This window comes from Callithrix jacchus, chromosome 9, assembly GCF_049354715.1.
Source record: "Callithrix jacchus isolate 240 chromosome 9, calJac240_pri, whole genome shotgun sequence".
Taxonomy (NCBI): domain Eukaryota; kingdom Metazoa; phylum Chordata; class Mammalia; order Primates; family Cebidae; genus Callithrix; species Callithrix jacchus.
In genome coordinates, this window is record NC_133510.1 from 44,353,823 (window position 1) to 44,371,394 (window position 17,572).

The following is a 17,572-nucleotide window of genomic DNA, read 5'->3' on the forward strand; positions in this document are numbered from 1 at the left end:
GAGTTAACTACTGTTGGAAATGTGTTGGGTTGACCTAGAAGAAGCAAACAAGAATCAAATCAACAAATACTACCCTTTGTTTAAATCCTTAAGGTTGTCTTGATGGTTAACTTGTTTCTTCTCTTACTCAGTTTTGCATAGGGAAGTGGGAACACTTATACTGATTCTTTCTTTCTCTCTCATATATATAAAATATATATTTTACATATATTATATATATAAAGTATATATATGTATTATATATATAAAGTATATAATGTATTATATATATAACTATACCAATATCTCTATATATTATATATAATATATATTCTATTATAAATTATATATAATTCTATATATTATATATTATATAATATATATTATATATACAGTATATAAGATTATATATATTATATACTATATATAGTAATACTATATACAGTTATATACAGAGATTAGTATACAGTTGTATATATATACACAGAGATTAGTATAAAGTTATATATATACAGAGATATGCAGAGTTAAATATATATATATACACACAGAGATATTAGTATTACCAACTAATCAAATCTGGTTTAGGGGACTTCAGAAAAACAATATTTTGGCAAAGAGCATAAATTCTTCAACTGATTTTTTGTTTGTTGGTTAAAAGTTGAACAGAAAAAAATTTTAAACATCAGTACATATAAGTTATATAATGGGATATGTAAGTTACATAATTGATCAGAATCATAGTAACAAACTAGTGCTCAAATTACAGTTAACGCAGTTAAATCTCGAAACTACAAAACATTTCAAGCTCTGCATAGATACATTTTGGTGTTTTCTGAGAAAGATGAGATGAGTTATCACAAAAAGGGCTATGATGTAATATAACAAAGGCAGGTGGCTTTAGATATTGTGGGGAACATCAAGTTGGAAAGAAGAGGAGTATCATGCTACTGAAAAAATTCAATGAATGAAGAAGATAGAGTAACTCAATCACTTGATAAAAAGAAACACTATTTGAAAGTGACATCTAAGTACTGTGCATATTTAATGGGATGGTTAACAATGTAAGTCCTAACTACTAGGGAGATCTGTTTTTACTGAATTTCAAACAGCATCAAGTTCCATCAGCCTTACCATTCCTTGATGATAGAATTACTTACCTGAGTGTGACATAGTCTCAGGTTTCTGAGATTCAGAATGCAGAGCTCACATTGTCAGCATCTATGTTACTTGAAACAGGTCACATTTAGTGACAGACAAACTGATTGCACCTTGTCTAACTACTGTTTCTGTAGTTACTCCAAAGGAAGCTCTTTTTTGTTGTTGTTTTGTTTTAGGTTTTTAAGACAGGATCTCACTCTGTTGCCCAGGCTGGAGTGCAGTGGCACAATCATGGCTCACTGCAGCCTCAACCTCTCAGGCTCAGGCAATCCTCTCAGCTCAGCCTTCTGAGTAGCTGGGAGTACAGTTCTGTGCCACTACACCTAGCTATTTTTTTTTTTGAGACAGTCTAGCCGTTGCCAGGTTGGAGTGCAGTGGTGTGATCTCAGTGCACTGCAACCTCTGCCTTTCAGGTTCAAGAGATTGGTCTTGATCTCCTGACCTCAGGTGATCCTCCTGCCTTGGCCTCCCAGAGTGCTGGGATTACATGTGTAAGCCACTGTGCCGGCCTAATGTTGACTTTTCTTAGATGATACATTCTTAAAGTTCTTTCTTTCTAAAAATAACTCTGTTCCTTGAAAAAAATTGGAAAATATAGACAAATGTAGAGAGGAAAATCAAGCACATGTAATTTCATCACAGTCACCATTAGGTTACTCTGTTTTAATTAGTTCGTTGCTGCTTGTTAGTATAAAGATTATTTGAAAAATATGGCACAGGGAAAACTCAGCAACTCCCATAATCTTACCTTGTACTTTGTTAAAGTCAGAAGTAGTCCCGTATCTTTTTGTCAATATGTTTTTGGAGGTTTGTGGGTAACTTATAACCATTTCAGTAGAGTCCAGGTTCAGTACTGTATTGCCTGGCAAAATCTGGCTAGTTCTTGAGAATCCACTGAAAGTTAAATGTTCCGTGCCTGAGAACTAGTCACTATGTATATGCATCATAGTTTTTGAGCCCATATTTTCAGGTAACTCAAATGCATTTGAAAATTTGGACAGCTCAGAAAGGGATAGTTCAGATAAATCATCTACTTGAGTAAATGATGGGTCTCCTTAGAATACAATTGAGTTTTCATAATCGCATCACACAGTGAGCCTTTCTCTACAAGGTTGCTGGTGAAACAGTCAGTTTCCATGGGCAAAAGAGTTGAGTCAGATGTACTATTCCATACAAAGTTTGTATTTATGCTCATGCCAGGAGCTGAAATTGTTAGATGAATGAATGAATCTGTTGAGAAACTTCAGGAGTGTCAGATGTACGATTATGCTCATAAAGGTGCTGTTGAGTTAGCTGATTTGACAGGCGTACTTGACTGAACTCAAGGGGAAAATGGGAGGCTGCTGGTGTCTCCCTTGCTGATGCTGCAGGTGTCAATAGACTGTGGGGTGAATGTGCAGATTTTTCCAGGTAGACTGGAACAGAGCCACTCCATTTGCTGAGAAATGTCACTGAAGACAGTTTTTCTGAAGGCATGGCTATATCCTGCATTACTGAGGGCCCAAGAAAAGTAGAGTACTTGGATAATGAAAGGAGAACTTGTGAATATCCAGCTTGACTAATTGATTCTGAGACAAGGTCAGGTAAAATAGTGTGCTTTTGTATATCTGTTACTTGGATTAGGGCATGCCCTTTTAGTTCCCACTCTGGAGAGTCTAGTTTTTGTAATAACATTGACACTAGAAGTTATACCCTGAAGGAAGTAAAAATCTGTGAATAAAGTAGCTGTTAGTACCATCGAAGGCGTGACTTCAGGAAAAGCAGGTGAATATTCAAGGTTCGTAGTCAAGGACGTTTCCTGTAGTGAATTCAGTGACACTGCTGTATGCTGCGGCCTTGTAGTGTTTGTGCACTTTTGGAATAAACTACTGGTATTTGGAATGAAGTCGGGATCAGGGATAGGAGTGATTTGTCTTAAGGCAGCAAATAAGCTGGGAATTGATGATGCCTCATCTTTAGGCATCCAGTGGGTCAGTGCGGTGGGTAACAAAACAGAGAAAGGCTTGCTTAGCTTTGTAGTCAATTTGGTTGGCCTCATTGTTGAAGTGGGGATTGCTCTTAACTGCCTGGGTCTTCTTGTTTGAGATTTTTGAAGTAATCTCCAACCTTCAGTTTTATATCCTAAAACTTGGGCAAGATAGTTAGAGGAAGCTTGCTATTGAAACACTTGCATTAGCTCTGGCAGTACTGTGGAAACCTTATAGCCCACAGGCCAGTGGAATTGTACAAGGTCACTTTGTAAAGTGATGATATGCCTAGGATCTTCAGCCATCACTGGAAGATTCCACAGATGCTTGGTTATCTTGCTTCTGAATGGGCTCATAGTCACTGAAAAAGGATCTAAGTGGAAATAGTCGGCCAGTGTGCATACCAAAAAGAGATGCTCTTGGACACCAAGAGCTTCAGCAGTTGCTTTAAGGGTAATTTCAGCTGTAATGGCAGAAAATTTCTTTGAACCTCCTTTGGCCCTAATGCTGAAGATTTAAAACAAAAACACAGCATGGATTACTGCTTGTTTAGCAATCCTTTATTTTTATGTAGTCCCTCCGAGTTTATATGGTATTCTCACATACACCATCTCATGCTATATCCAACAAGTAGGAGCAAAGAGGGGGCAACTATTACTGTTCTTAGTTTATAGTTGAAGAAGCTTAGGTTCAAAGTGGCTAAGTAAAGTACCCAAAGACACAGAGTAAACACGTAATCTAAACCTAGGTTTTCTAACTTCAGATGGGAAAGTAGGGGATTTGAATGGAAAAGCTGTGTGTTTTGGAGTTTAAAAGATTAAACTCCAATTTGTCAGTTAGACTGGCCTCATTATTTTGAGGTATTTAATCTGAGTCTCAGTTTATTCAAATGAAAAAGGGGAATAGCATTTAACTTCCAGGGTTGTTTTTACTATTAATTGAGGTAAGACCCTTTGCGAGTAGCTGGCACACTGATGAGCCTTTCACTCTCCTGGTCCTTTACTGTTCCTTTCTTTCCCTCCCTCTGGCCTTCCCTGTCCTTCCTTTCCTCATGCACCTCCCTTTGTCCTTCCCTTCATTATTCCTTGTGTCCTTTCCTTCCACATATCCTTCCCTTCCTTTCATCTTTCTTTATCCCTCCCTCTGCTTTGCTTTGTTATATTTCTTTATCTCACATCTTTTTGCAGCTAGACCAAAGGTGGGTCTCCTCTCAGATACAAGTTCTGGTCAGCGGCCCCTGCAGTTACTGAATGTGCTCTTTTCAGTAACAGCCCATGGTGGGGCTACAGTTCAGAGCTGGAGGTGGAAGCCAGGGGGTCTAAAAGAGTGTGGCTTTGCTGAATGGAAACCAAGGTAGTAATTCTCATAGACTTGGAAAAGCTCTGAGGGTGGGACAGTTGAAATGAGCAGGCATGCTTAAAAATAATTAGGCCTGTGATAGTGTGAAAACAATTCTAGGTCTTTCAAGAAAAGGAAAATAGCGTTAAATAAATTGCTTTTTAGGGGGGAAATGAATAGATTCTGTACTTAATCCATTCTTCCAGGACTTCCATTTTGATCTTTCATATCTGACTTTCAGATATAGTAATTGTCATAGACTCTACATGGTTTTCCAAGATGCAGGTTCTGCTCAACTCTCCAGCCTCTTGAGGTCAGGAGTTTGAGACCAGCCTGACCAACATGGTGAAACCCTGTCTCTACTAAAAATACAAAAAAAATTTGGCTGGGTGTCGTGGCAAGCACCTGCAATCCCAGCTACTTGAAAGGCTGAGGCAGGAGAATCGCCTGAACCTGGGAGGTGGAGGTAGCAGTCAGCCGAGATCATGGTACTGCACTCCAGTCTGGGGGACAAAGCTAGACTCCCTCGAAAGAGAGAGAGATGGGCGGGGGCAGGGGGGGGGAGGTGGAGGGGAGAGAGAGAGAGAGAGAGAGAGAGGGAGAGAGAAATCTATTATGGACATTACTTCATCCAGTTTTTGCCAACATCTTCCATCTAAATGAAAACAACTAAATTAGTTAAAGCTACTAATTTAGCCTCTATATCTTATATATAGTTCTGTTATAGCAGTCATTATACTTTTAAATATTTTTTATATTTTTAAAACTTTTTATTTATAAAATAAATTTATTAAAAATATTTAAATTTATTATAAATGATATAATATAAATGATAAAATAAATTACAAATTTAAACTTTATTTTAAAAATTTATAAAAATAAAAAAATCCTTTTTTCATCTTATATTTTACATTTCTGTATACTCTACTGGAATACTACACTATGAGTTGCTTGACAGAGCTTATTCATATTATCTTCAACCCCTAGCTCAGGAGTCTTGTATAAAACAGGCACTCACCAAATTCTTATTGAATGAATGAGTGAGTTAATGAAGAAAAGAATGAAAAAAGATGGAATGACATATGCGAAAGTACTTTATAAATTGTGAATTGCTGTGTGGGAGTTAGTTATTATTGGCCTGATCTATAATTTTCACAGTTTCACATAAAAATTATTTTAGAAGTTAGAGGCAACTTTCTAGAGAAAAGTCTTAGATTGAGAGAGAGAGTAAATGACATGGCTATGTCTATTTATCTTCCTTAAATTATGAAAATAATTCACATTATGTCAAATTGCCAAGATGGCTGGAATATCATTCTCTTACCAAGATCTTTTATCTTCCTTAAATTATTTTCATCATTCCTTAAATTATTATTTTATCTTTCTTAAATTATGAAAATATTTTAAGGAAGATAAAAATACTTGAATGTGAATTGTTAAGCTATGCAGAACTGCCTTTTAGCCTTTTAAAAATAGATAATACATGAACACACTATAAAAACTCAGAAGGTGAAATAGAAGATTAGTTGCCCAATCTCCTAATTTCTTTCACTTATGTTACCAGAATATTTAGATACGTTCTCTGCTTTTATAGACACATATGTATACAACAAGCTGTCCTTTGAAACAGAAAAAGAGAAAGGACTGTTTTCAGCTAGCATGTGGTCCATGAGTGTAAAATAAAATGATAGGAGAAATAAAAACTTAGTTCTTCAATTTTTATTTACTTGGGAGTTGTTTTTCCATTCACGGGATTATTGTAAGAAGCTTTGTTTTAAGGACTTATTGTTTAGCAACATTGTGAAAACATCTCTATGTCTTCTGTTCCTCATTCTTTTTTTAACACAAGACTGTATTTCTTCAAACCCTACCCTTGCTTTTTGACTGAACTCATAAACTGAGCACCACACACAGCTACCCTGATACTTACCCATTTGGAGAAGGAACCAAGCTTCCCCTCACCTCATTCCCAGCCAGCACATGAAGGGTAAAGATGATGAAAGCTGTTTGTGTTTACTGAAAACAGAGATCCCCAGATACTAGAACTTACCATGATTTGGTAAGTTCCTTCCTCATCTTCTAAGGGCAGTCCTTGCAACGTCTTGGTAGGAGAATGATATTCCAGCCATCTTGGCAATTTGACATTATGAACCAGTGTAACCTGTTCAGGTATACATGAAACATAAGGTCTGAACTTAACTTTAGGAAGAGGTTTGAAACTTGCTTGCTCTTTTCCTGTGTTGGGCATTAATACCAAGAGTTAAAGACCTCTGCTGAGGTACAAATGTCAAGTTTCCTCACAAACCTGTTTTTTTTTAAATCCCTAGAAACAGACATTTTTTTTGGTCTCAGGTTTATAAAGTCCTTGTTTAAAAAAAAAATGCAAACTTTTAGTAGAAATCACAAAATAATCATTAGGTTCATTAAGACATTTGGCTATTTTTCTAAAAAAAAGTTTTACCAAAACCTAACTACTACATAATATAACTGATGATTAAAGTTTGTATCTTAAAAATGCTATATTCTCTTAAATTCAAGTGTTGAGTTGTTCTTCTCAAACTGCATCCCCTGTAATAGATTATTTATGAGCCTTTAAAAATATTTTTATTTTCTCAGTTAATGCTCTGAGACACCAACCTAAAAATTATTACAGGGAGCAAGTTGGAAAATTGCAGTTCTATTTATGTTAATATCTATAAGAACACCATGCTGAACAGATAGGTTAGAGATATTTAGATGCTTACCTGAAACTGACTTATTTTCCCATGGAAGGCATAGGGAGAAATTGGATGAGAGAATAATTTTCTAATAATAGCAACCGTGTCAGGCACACCATGAAGAACTTGGATCTCTTCACGTGAATAGTGGGTCGTCACAGCCAGCATATTTACAGAGAAATATGTCAGCACCAGCACAAGATATGGTATTGCTGAAACTCTTCTGATCCAATTCAGTGGCAAATGGGTGCCAGCAATGTCTGCCCCCATGCTTTTCTTACCAGTATCCATTGCCTCAGTATAGTTAGCTCTGCTTGGGTAACTGGATATCACTGTACTGAACTTCACACTGCTTAAAAACAAAAGCAAGAATATTTGAGCTCAATCAATTAGCACTTCTTGGGAGGAGGAAATAGATTTTATCTATCTTTGGAGTTAAAGTTTAGAATTATTTTGTTTTCACATATCATTTGCATCAACTAATGGAGAGTTAAAATAAAAATTCCTACCACCTCCAAACACCACTGTTCTGTGGTGACTACGAAACAAGTAAGAGAAACTATAGCTGCATTTTGACCTGGCATCTGCCTTGCACTGCTCCTTCAGGGATGATAATGCTCCTGTATCCAGCTCTACTTGGAGTTTAATATCGACTCTCAAGAGGACAAATTAATGTAATAATACATTGAAAATACAAAACAAACATAACAAACAAAAGCCTTTCTCAGCATTGGCCTTATTCCCATTTTTCCTCTGTGACCCTGTGATAAACATTAACGGTTTCTGCCTTTCAGAACCTTTTTTTATTTTTTGAGACAGCGTCTTGCTCTGTTTCCTAGGCTGGAGTGCAGCAGCATGATCTCGGCTCACTGCAACCTCTACCTCCCGGGTTCAAGCAATTCTCCTGCCTCAGCCTCCCGAGTAGCTGGGACTACAGGCATGCCACCAAACCCAGCTAATTTTTGTATTTTTAGTAGAGATGGGGTTTCACCATGTTGGTCAGGCTGGTCTTGAACTCCTGACCTCAGGTGGTCCACCTACCTCGGCCTCCCAAAGTGCTGGGATTACAGGCATGAGCCACTGCACCCAGCCTAGAACCTCTTCATCTATGTTCCCTTTTTAGTAGTAACAGCCTCCTTTTGGGAAACTTTCCCTCTCCTACTTCATGATGAGCTGACAGCTGCCAATCAGTCACCCATCTCTTTGGTCCAATGATTCAGGCCTGCTTAATCATAATACTCAGCATCTCTTGCTAGGTGAAAAGACCCATCTGAGTAGGAGACTCAGGCTCAGCTCACCAGAGTCTTTTACTGTTTTCTGGGATTTTATATGGAGACGCTAGGGCATAAAATCTCTCTTTCTCTTGGGTTGCTCTGATGTCGCCATGTTAACCTACACCATCACTACTACGATCACTACAATGATTACTATCACTACTGTCAATACCTATCTCTACTTCCTCAGTCCACTCTACCCCAGCCTTCTCTCAGTCCACCAAGTCCAGCTTCACTGGTTTCTGTTACTTGCTATGAAAAAGCTAAGCGATACACAAGTACCTTTGAAAATGTCGAATAACCACGTGTTCCAATTGTCAATTATTTCCTCTTAGCTCCTCTATCCTCTATGTAGTAACGGGCTAACCTACAGCATTCGGCTGTCGTGGTGGGCACAATTTTCAGAGTTGCCAGTAGAGGGCGATAAAGAGACACCGATGCGCTTGATTTCAGCCCACATGGTATGTGAACCGGCACATCCAGTGGCACTCCGCCGCAGCCACTATGCTCCCTTGGTGACTTGTATGCAGCCTCCCAGGCCTAGTGAGCCACTTCATCATGATGGTTCTGACAAGGACACTGTCATGTTCCAGACCTCATGTTGGCAGTGAAACCCCAACTCTCTCTATGCCCCTGCCCACCAGCCTTGGCTCACCTGTGCTTCAGAGGGCCGTTTCTTGCTGCCTGTTTGCTGTGGACCAGCTCTGGCCCAGGCAATCCAGCTGACTTCTCTGCATACAGTGGGCTGCATCCATACTTTCTCTAATGAAGTCTAAACCTCACCCATGAGGGGGTGGTTTTCCACCAGGTTTTCCTTTCCTTGGGTGCTTTCTATCAGCCCTAAGACACCCCTTCCAGTTCTCTCTGTTCTTTCTTTCTTTCTTTCTCTCTTTCTCTTTTTCTTTCTTCTTTCTTTCTCTTCCTTCCTTCCTTTCTTTTCTCTTTCTCTCTCCCTCCCTTTCTTTTTTCCTTCCTTCCTTTCTCTTCTCTCCTTTTCTCTCTTCCTCTCTTTCCTTTTCTCTTTCTCTTTCTTTCTTTCCTTCCTTCTCTCTCTCTCCTTTCTTTCTTCTTTCTCTCTCTCTCCCTTTCTTTCTCTTTTTTCTTTTTCTCTCTTCCTTTCTTTCTTTCCTTCTTTTTCTTTTTCTTTCTTTCTCAGAGTTTCACTCTTGTCCAGACTGCAGTGCAATGGGGCGATCTCAGCTCACTTCAACCTCCACCTCCAAGGATCAAGCCATTCTCCTGCCTCAGCCTCCCTAGTAGCTGGGATTACAGACACCCGGCACCACATCCCACTACTTTTTTTGGTATTTTTAGTAGAGACAAGTGTTCCCTATGTTGGTTCAGGCGATACACCCGCCTCAGCCTCCCAAAGTGCTGGTATTACAGGAGTGAGCCACCGTGCCTGGCCCTTCTTTCTTTCTTTTTTTGAGACAGGGTTTCACTCTGTCACCCAGGCTGGAATGCAGTGACCCAATCATGGCTCACTGCAGCCTCCACCTCCCAGGCCCAAGAGATCCTCCCATTTCAGCCTCCTGAGTAGCTGGGACAACAGGCACATGCCACCACACTTGGGTAATTCTTTAATTTTTGTAGAGACAGGGTCTCACCATGTTGCCCAGACTGGTCTCAAACTCCTGGGCTCAAGTGATTCTCCCATCTCGACCTCCCAAAGTGCTGGGATTATAGGCATGAGCCATCATGTCTGGCCTCCAGTTCTCTTTCCATCTTTTTTAGTTACTCCCCTATCCTAGTTTAGCAATTTATATTTAACTTCTTCTGTTCAAGTTACTGGGTAGTTTCTGTCTCCTGATTGGACCCAGAGAGATCAACCCTTATTCTTACCATTCCTTGACCCCTAGTTTCGGTGACCGGCTTAACTTTTTGTCTTACCTTTATATCATCATCATCCTCATCATCACCACCACCATCCTGTCTCTGAAGTGTTTGTAAAATGGGAGAAACAACACCTGTCCTACCTAATCCTGCCTATATGGGAGAATTTGTAAATTATAGGATGATATTTTATGTTTGCTGTATTTATTACCTAACAACACTTCCTTATCTTTGCTGGATTTTCTTCCATCCCACCCTCTCTCTAAACATTCCCAAGAGGTTGGTGCTTGGCTTTTGCCTTCTCTCTGTACCTTGCCTTTCCCAATCTATTGCTTCATCCTAATCTCTTGCTGGAACTCTTCCCCTCTACCCTGCCCCCACCCTCCCTGCCCGGCCCCAACTGTCATCACTCATTCTCCACGGTCTTCCTGCTGGAAGATAATGACCTAAATTTTAAATTTTACAGTCAAACTTTATTCATTCAACACACATGAGGGCCTGCCATGGGCAAGACACAGTTGTGGGTGCTGAGCACAAAGAACTGAACAAGACAGGCAAAGCCCCTGCTCTTATGGAATTTACATTCCAGACTTCTCTCTCTACATTAACTTGTGCTCCAGGGGAAAGTGAATATCTCAATGTTATTTTTCTGCCTTTCTAGCAATTATCCCACCTGGAATGACCTCCATCCCCTCTGTCTACCCAAACCCTGTGCGTTTTCCAAGACCGGGTTTAAACCTATCCATGAATCTTCAGTAGAGAACTCCAAAGCACTTCTTTCAGCAGTGACTCACAACTATTTCCGGTAGCAACATATCTGAGAAATAACATGCTCTTTTGTAACAGTGGTTCCATATGCATTGATTCTCAATGAGTAAAGGGAGGTTTTTACCAGAATCTCAGCACTTACGTGTGGAGAGCATGTATACTTTCAAAGAATCTCTCCAGTGATTCTGATATGTCTCCATAGAGGGGCATGATTCCTTCCCTCTTCTCCATACCCTCTCGCGATCACTGGTATTGGTTATAGGTGTCAGAAACATGAGTCAGTTGGACCATTCTCCCTTGTGTCAATCACGGGAGAATTAACAGAAATAACTACCCTTGCTTGCTTGGCTTTCAAGACGGAAGCTGTTTTAGTACATTGGGTCTGCTATAACAAATTACCATAGACTAGTTGTCTTATTAACAACACAAGCCTTTTTTTTTTTTTTTTGGAACAGGCTCTGACTCTCGCCCAGGCTGGAGTGCAGTGGACAATCTTGGCTTACTGCAACCTCCTCCAACCCCCGGGTTCAAGCCATTCTCCTGCCTCAGCCTCCGGAGTAGCTGGGATTACAAGTGTGTGCCACCATGCCTGGCGGAATTATTTTATCTTTTATTCTTACACTAATGACATAGGCTTTTGGGACCCCAGTTTAGATTCTTCCCTTTTGTGGGTCCCTTAGGCTTTGTTTCCTGTCCCCTGTGTCCCACACAGCCATTTAAGTAGGAATGCAGTCTTCAAGGTCACTCAGGAATGCCCAAGGGCAAAGCTTGCTTACCTCTTAAGGTGCCTGCCTTTACTGGGTTTGGAGAGCTCAATATTTCTTACTTTCTGCTGTCTCAAGAGTCTAAAGATACTTTTATCCAACATGTCATTTGTTTTTGTTGGGAAAGTCGTTTAGGGCATCTAATCTGCATTACTACTGAAAATGGAAAAGTCTGGTAAAATTCCAACTTGAGTGCAGTGTATTTTTATCAATAGGGTTTCTCTTTTGACACAAACTACTCAGTGACTAGAAAGCCACCAAATTTGGATTCAGTTTTGCAGAAAGAGCAAAGGAGAATTTATTACAAGGTAGAGGGACTGTAGTTCTAGCTATTTTCTGTAGGCCTTTATGGCTGGCAGGGCACACAGCACCTGACATTTATTGGCTTTCAGAATTGATTACTCACGATCTGTATCATTGACGCTGAAATATGAAATGTGAGTTTTGAAAGAGATTTGGATATAACTCCCCCTAGTAACTTACTGTTGTTAAACAGGTTATATGGAGGTAAGTGAGAGATCCATTCTGGGAGTGGTGAGTATTTGATACTGGATAGGAGAATGTAAAACCCACTGATAGATGTAGCCAGGTGTCTGTGTTGACACCCAGAGAAAACAGTTCTTGCCTTACCTTTTTTCTTTTGACTTGCTCAGTTGTCTTGAGATCAAAACAGATATTGTTTTCTGAGAACATTTCTGAAAAATAGTTTACTTTGGAAATTCATGTGAGCAAACTACTCTCAGTGCCAATAGCAAGATGATAAATGCTATGATCTTAGAAAAAGGCAAATGACTGTCTTCCTCTTTCTTTCAATCTAGGGACAATTAAGCCTGCTGTAGTGGGAGTTCCTGGAGCAAACCAGCAAAAAGAGGCATGCTCTAGGGTCAGCTTCTCCTGCCTGGATCCCACATTGACTCAAGATTTCTTCCAGCTTAAAAATGCTACCCTTTTAAAGAAAATGTGGCACATATATACCACGGAATACAATGCAGCCATAAAAAAGAATGAGTTCATGTCCTTTGCAGGGACACGGATGAAGCTGGAAACCATCATCTGCAGCAAACTAACACAGGAACAGAAAACCAAATACCTCATATCCTCACTCATTAGTGGGAGTTGAACAATGAGCACACATGGACACAGGGAGGGGAGCATCACACAGCGGGGCCCATCAGCCGGTGGGAGGAAAGAAGAGGGAGAACATTAAGACAAATACCTAATGCATGTGGGGCTTAAAACCTATGATAGGTTGATAGGTGCAACATATAAACCACCATGAAATGTGTATACCTATGTAACAAATCTGCACGTTCAGTACATGTATCCCAGAACTTAAAGTAAAAAAAGAAAAGCGATTATTTTTCTGATGTACTGCACAAGCTGCTAATAGAAACTTCCATGATCAGTGGGAAAGCAGTTGGCTGAATGTGGCTCCTCAATATATGGTGAGCAGCTCATGGCCAGTGAGCACACCCCTTTTCTAAAGCAGCCATGTAAGCGAATCAGACATTAATGGACCAAAAAGTTCATCAACACACAGGCTTGTCAATGAACAGGAATGGCACGAGCACCAGAATGTGTTGCTGTTTTCTCAGGAATAAGAGGGAAATAAAGCTTGACTCTCTCAGTGGCACACAGTGCCCCGGCTCACAGGCACTTTATGGTTCGGTGGTTCCTGCTTGTCAGCACCTGTGCTTCTCTGTGCTTCTTTGCTTGAGCTCTGGGCACAAAAGTGGAGTTGGATAGTTAAGTATTTTAGCAACTGTCTCCATGGTGACTGGGCCAGGAAATGAGCTTTGACCTGACTCTATTGTATGTTGCAGGAGCCTGGCTCCAGGCTCTGAGCCTTCTTCTGCACCTTGTCTGGAGAAGCTAAAGCTGGCATCCTTCCCCTTGGGTCCTGGCCATCTGGCCTAGTTGCCAGGCATTGTTTCTACAGATCAGGAGATGTGGGCAACCACCACTCCCCTCTGAAAGACACCCGAGAGGGAGGGTGTGGGAGTGGAAAGCCTATTTTAAGTAGGGCGTGATGGGAGATGCAAGGCTTCCCAGGACAGGCTGGTGTGGAAAGAAATTTTTATTTCAGTTTTTTAATATCTTCAACAATATTCTATGCTCAGTATGTCTTTCTCTGTACAGTTCTACCTGGAATGTTTACACTTATTCTCTCATTGAGAAAAACATCTTGATTCAGTTAAAAACATTCCATTATTTTAGAGGGCTAAGTTTTCAGTACTGGGCTCTTTGCCTCACATTGTCGGGTCACAAGAAGAAGTTGTCTTAGTGAATGGGACATAAAAGACTGTGTTTTGATGAGTTTCAGGAAAATAAAATGCCATCTCCTGGGACATAGTCTGTGGGTGGGATGCTTGGGAACCCTGAGCGCCAGTGGCTGTTGATCTTGGTGGGAGTGAGTGAGGCATCCAGAGGAAGGACAGATAGAACAGGAAAGAAGGTTAATTTGTCCTACCTTATTCATTTTGCCTAGAGCATAATTAGCACCATAGCATAGATTCATCCAGAGATAATTTTTCTAATCACCAGAAGGGGACCTGGCTGACTGCAGTCAAGTGATTGCATTTTTTTCTTTTTTCTTTTTCTTTCCTCTTTTTGAGACACAGTCTGGCTCTGTCACTCAGGCGGGAGTGCAGGGGCGCAATCTCAGCTCACTCTAACCTCTGTCTCCCAGGTTCAAGCGATTCTCCTGCCTCAGCCTCCCAAGTAGCTGGGATTGCAGGCACCTGCCACTCTTCCCAGCTAATGTTTGTATTTTGAGTAGAGACAGGGTGTGGGGAGGTCATCATGTTGGCCAGACTGGTTTCAAACTCCTGACCTCAGGTGACCCACCCACCTTGGCCTCTCAAAGTGGTGGGATTACAGACGTAAGCCACCACGCCTGGCCTGCATTTTGTACTCTACATCTAGAGAAGGGAAACCAACTGGCTTTCAGGATGAATTTGGAAAGCTTGGCTTTTCATATAGCTGTTAAATCAGATGGAAATTCTTGCTTTATGTGGATCCTTATTTGCAGATTAAATAGCTTGATTAGATTGAGGCGGTGGTGGTTGCTTATTCCATTTTTTTGGTTGTTGTTTTTTCCATTTTTGCTAAGATTTAAAAAATATTCACTCAAGTTTCTGCACACCTGTAGTCCTAGCTAATTGAGAGGCTGAGGCAGGAGGATCCCCTGAACCCAGGAGTTTGAGACCAGCCTGGGGAACATAGTGAGATCTTGTTTCTAAAAACACAAACAAAAAAAAATTTACAAGAATTCAAGTTTCCTTTTTTTTTTTTTTTTTTTTTGGTCTGGTTGGTGGGTTTCCAATTTATCCGACTGGAGTATTTATTTATTTATTTATCTTTTTTTTTTTTGACCTCTGAACTTTTGATTGGCTCCCTGCTCCCCAAAGGGTCCCCTGCTTCTGATGGCTTAATGTCTCAGAACTTTGGTGTTGCTGGTCTCAGAAACCACTTTGCCATCCAATATCCAGTGGGTGGTGGTCTTTTGGATGGTTTGCATGGAGTTGCTGCTGTCCAGGGCATCACCAAGATTGAAGTCCTCGCCGTCTTCCAGCAGGGGGCAGTAGGTGGCCATCTCAGTCTTCAGCTTGACCTTGATATTCAGCAAGGCCTTGTACTCCTGGGCCTGGCGCTGTCCCTCTGCCCAGGTCTGTGCCAGCTCTGACTCCAGGTGTAGCAGGATCCCTTTGAGCTGCTCCATCTGCCAGGTGTAGCAGGCCTCCACCTGCCTCAGAGTGTTCTCCAAGTTGGTCTTCAGATTTCTCATGGAGTCCAGGTCAATCTCCAAGAAGTGGACTGTATGTCACAGCTCTGTGAGTGTCGTTTCAGCAGCTCCAACCTCGGCGGACTGCGTGGTGACCACTGTGGTGGTCTCCTCAGTCTGCTGAGACCACCACTTGTCCAGCTCCTCTCGGTTCTTCTGAGCCAGCTCATCATATTGGGCCTAGATGTCTGCCATGATCTTGGCGAGGTCCTGAGATTTGGGGGCACCTACCTCCACAGTCAACCCAGAGCTGGCAATCTGGGCTTGCAGGCCATTTACTTCCTCTTCAGGGTTCTTCTTCATGAAGAGCAGTTCCTCCTTGTGAGCCTTGATCTCTGTCTCCAGCTGCAGCCAAGTGACATTGGTGTCACTGATGACTCTGAAGAGACCATGGATGTTACTCTCCACAGACTGGCACATGGCCACCTCTGTCTCATGTTTGACTCTAAAGTCGTCAGCAGCAAGATGGGCATTGTCAATCTGCAGAACAATGCGGGCATTGTCCACAGCATTTGTGAAGATCTGAGCCCTCAGGTCCTCGATGGTCTTGAAGTAATGGCCCCAGTCTCTGACCTGGGGTCCCTTCTTCTCCAGATGCTCCTGGATTTTGCTCTCCAGCTTCTGGTTCTTGGTCTCCAGGCTCCTCACCCTGTCCAGGTAGGAGGCCAGGCAGTCATTAAGCTTTGCATGGTCTCTTTCTTCTTCTGGATGCCTCCCACTCCTGACAGACTCCTGGCCATCCCCGTAGCCAGGCTCCTGAACCCCATGCTGTCCTGGAAACTGGTGGAGCGGGACACGAAGATGCAGGAACCAGAGGCCCCAGTGCCTGCATAGATGTTGGCCATGCTATTGACTGGCCATGCGCTGTAGTTGGGCACCCGGACAGAGCCCAGGGACCGGTAGTTGGTGGAAAAGGTGGAGCAAGTGGTGAAGCTCATGCTGCCTGGGGAGGAGAGTGAGAGGACAGGACTCAGGCTTTGCTGACGAGCTATTTATTTATTTATTTATTTATTTATTTATTTATTTATTTATCTATCTTGAGGCAGAGTTTCACTCTATTGCCCAGCCTGGAGTGCGGTGGTACAATTTGGCTCACTGCAACTTCTACCTCCTAGGCTCATGCAATTCTCCTGCCTCAGCCTCCTGAGTAGCTTGGATTACAGGCACCTGCCACCATGCCCTGCTAATTTTTGTATTTTTAGTAGAAACAGGGTTTCACCATGTTGGCCAAGCTGGTCTTGAACTCCATATCTCAAGTGATCTCTCTGCCTCAGCCTCACAAAGTGCTGGGATTACAGGTGTGAGCCACCATACCTGGCCCAACTGAAGTTTTTAAACCCACCCTCAGGCATATTTCATCCATTCATGTGAGATTCCAGCTAACTGTGGCTAGCATGGGAATCAGATCTGACCCTTTTATCCCATACCCTACATTCAAATCCTATTGGTTTAACTTTCAAGATATGGTATATTTTTATTCCAAGTACATCTCAATATTTCTATCTTAGTCCAAAGCCCCATACCTGTTTCCTGGACCACTGCAAAGCCCTGTAATGGTTTCTTTTTTTCTCCTACCCTTCTCACCTCAATGGTTTCTTTTCAAAGCATCCATAGTATAGTATTTTAAAAATAGAAATTTGACCACAGCATTGTCTTGCCTGTAATGGACAGGTGAGGGAGGCAGGCAGACACGGGGGAAAGACTCTTCCATCAGTGTCTCACCACATTTGCCTCACCAAGCCCTCCAGGATTTGGCTGGGGCTTCTCTTGCCACTTTTCACCTCCCATCCCGTTTCCCTCCAGGCATGCTGGGCTTCTTTATGTCGGAAACAGATGCTCTTACACTTGCAGTGCTCTCCGTCTGGTGCGTGACTTGCCCAGATTTTACATTTGGCTTCGCGTCACCGAGGCCTGTGTTCTGACTTCCCCATGTAGAGCGTTGCCATCATCTCTCTTTATCCCTTGATCTGTTAATCCATTTGTAGAT

General features: G+C 41.6%; 1 pseudogene; it reads right to left on the bottom strand.

The window, feature by feature from the left end:
• Positions 1–15,227: 15,227 nt before the first annotated feature.
• Positions 15,228–16,523, bottom strand: LOC118144447 (keratin, type I cytoskeletal 18 pseudogene; annotated as a pseudogene).
• Between the last annotated feature and the right edge of the window lie 1,049 nt (positions 16,524–17,572).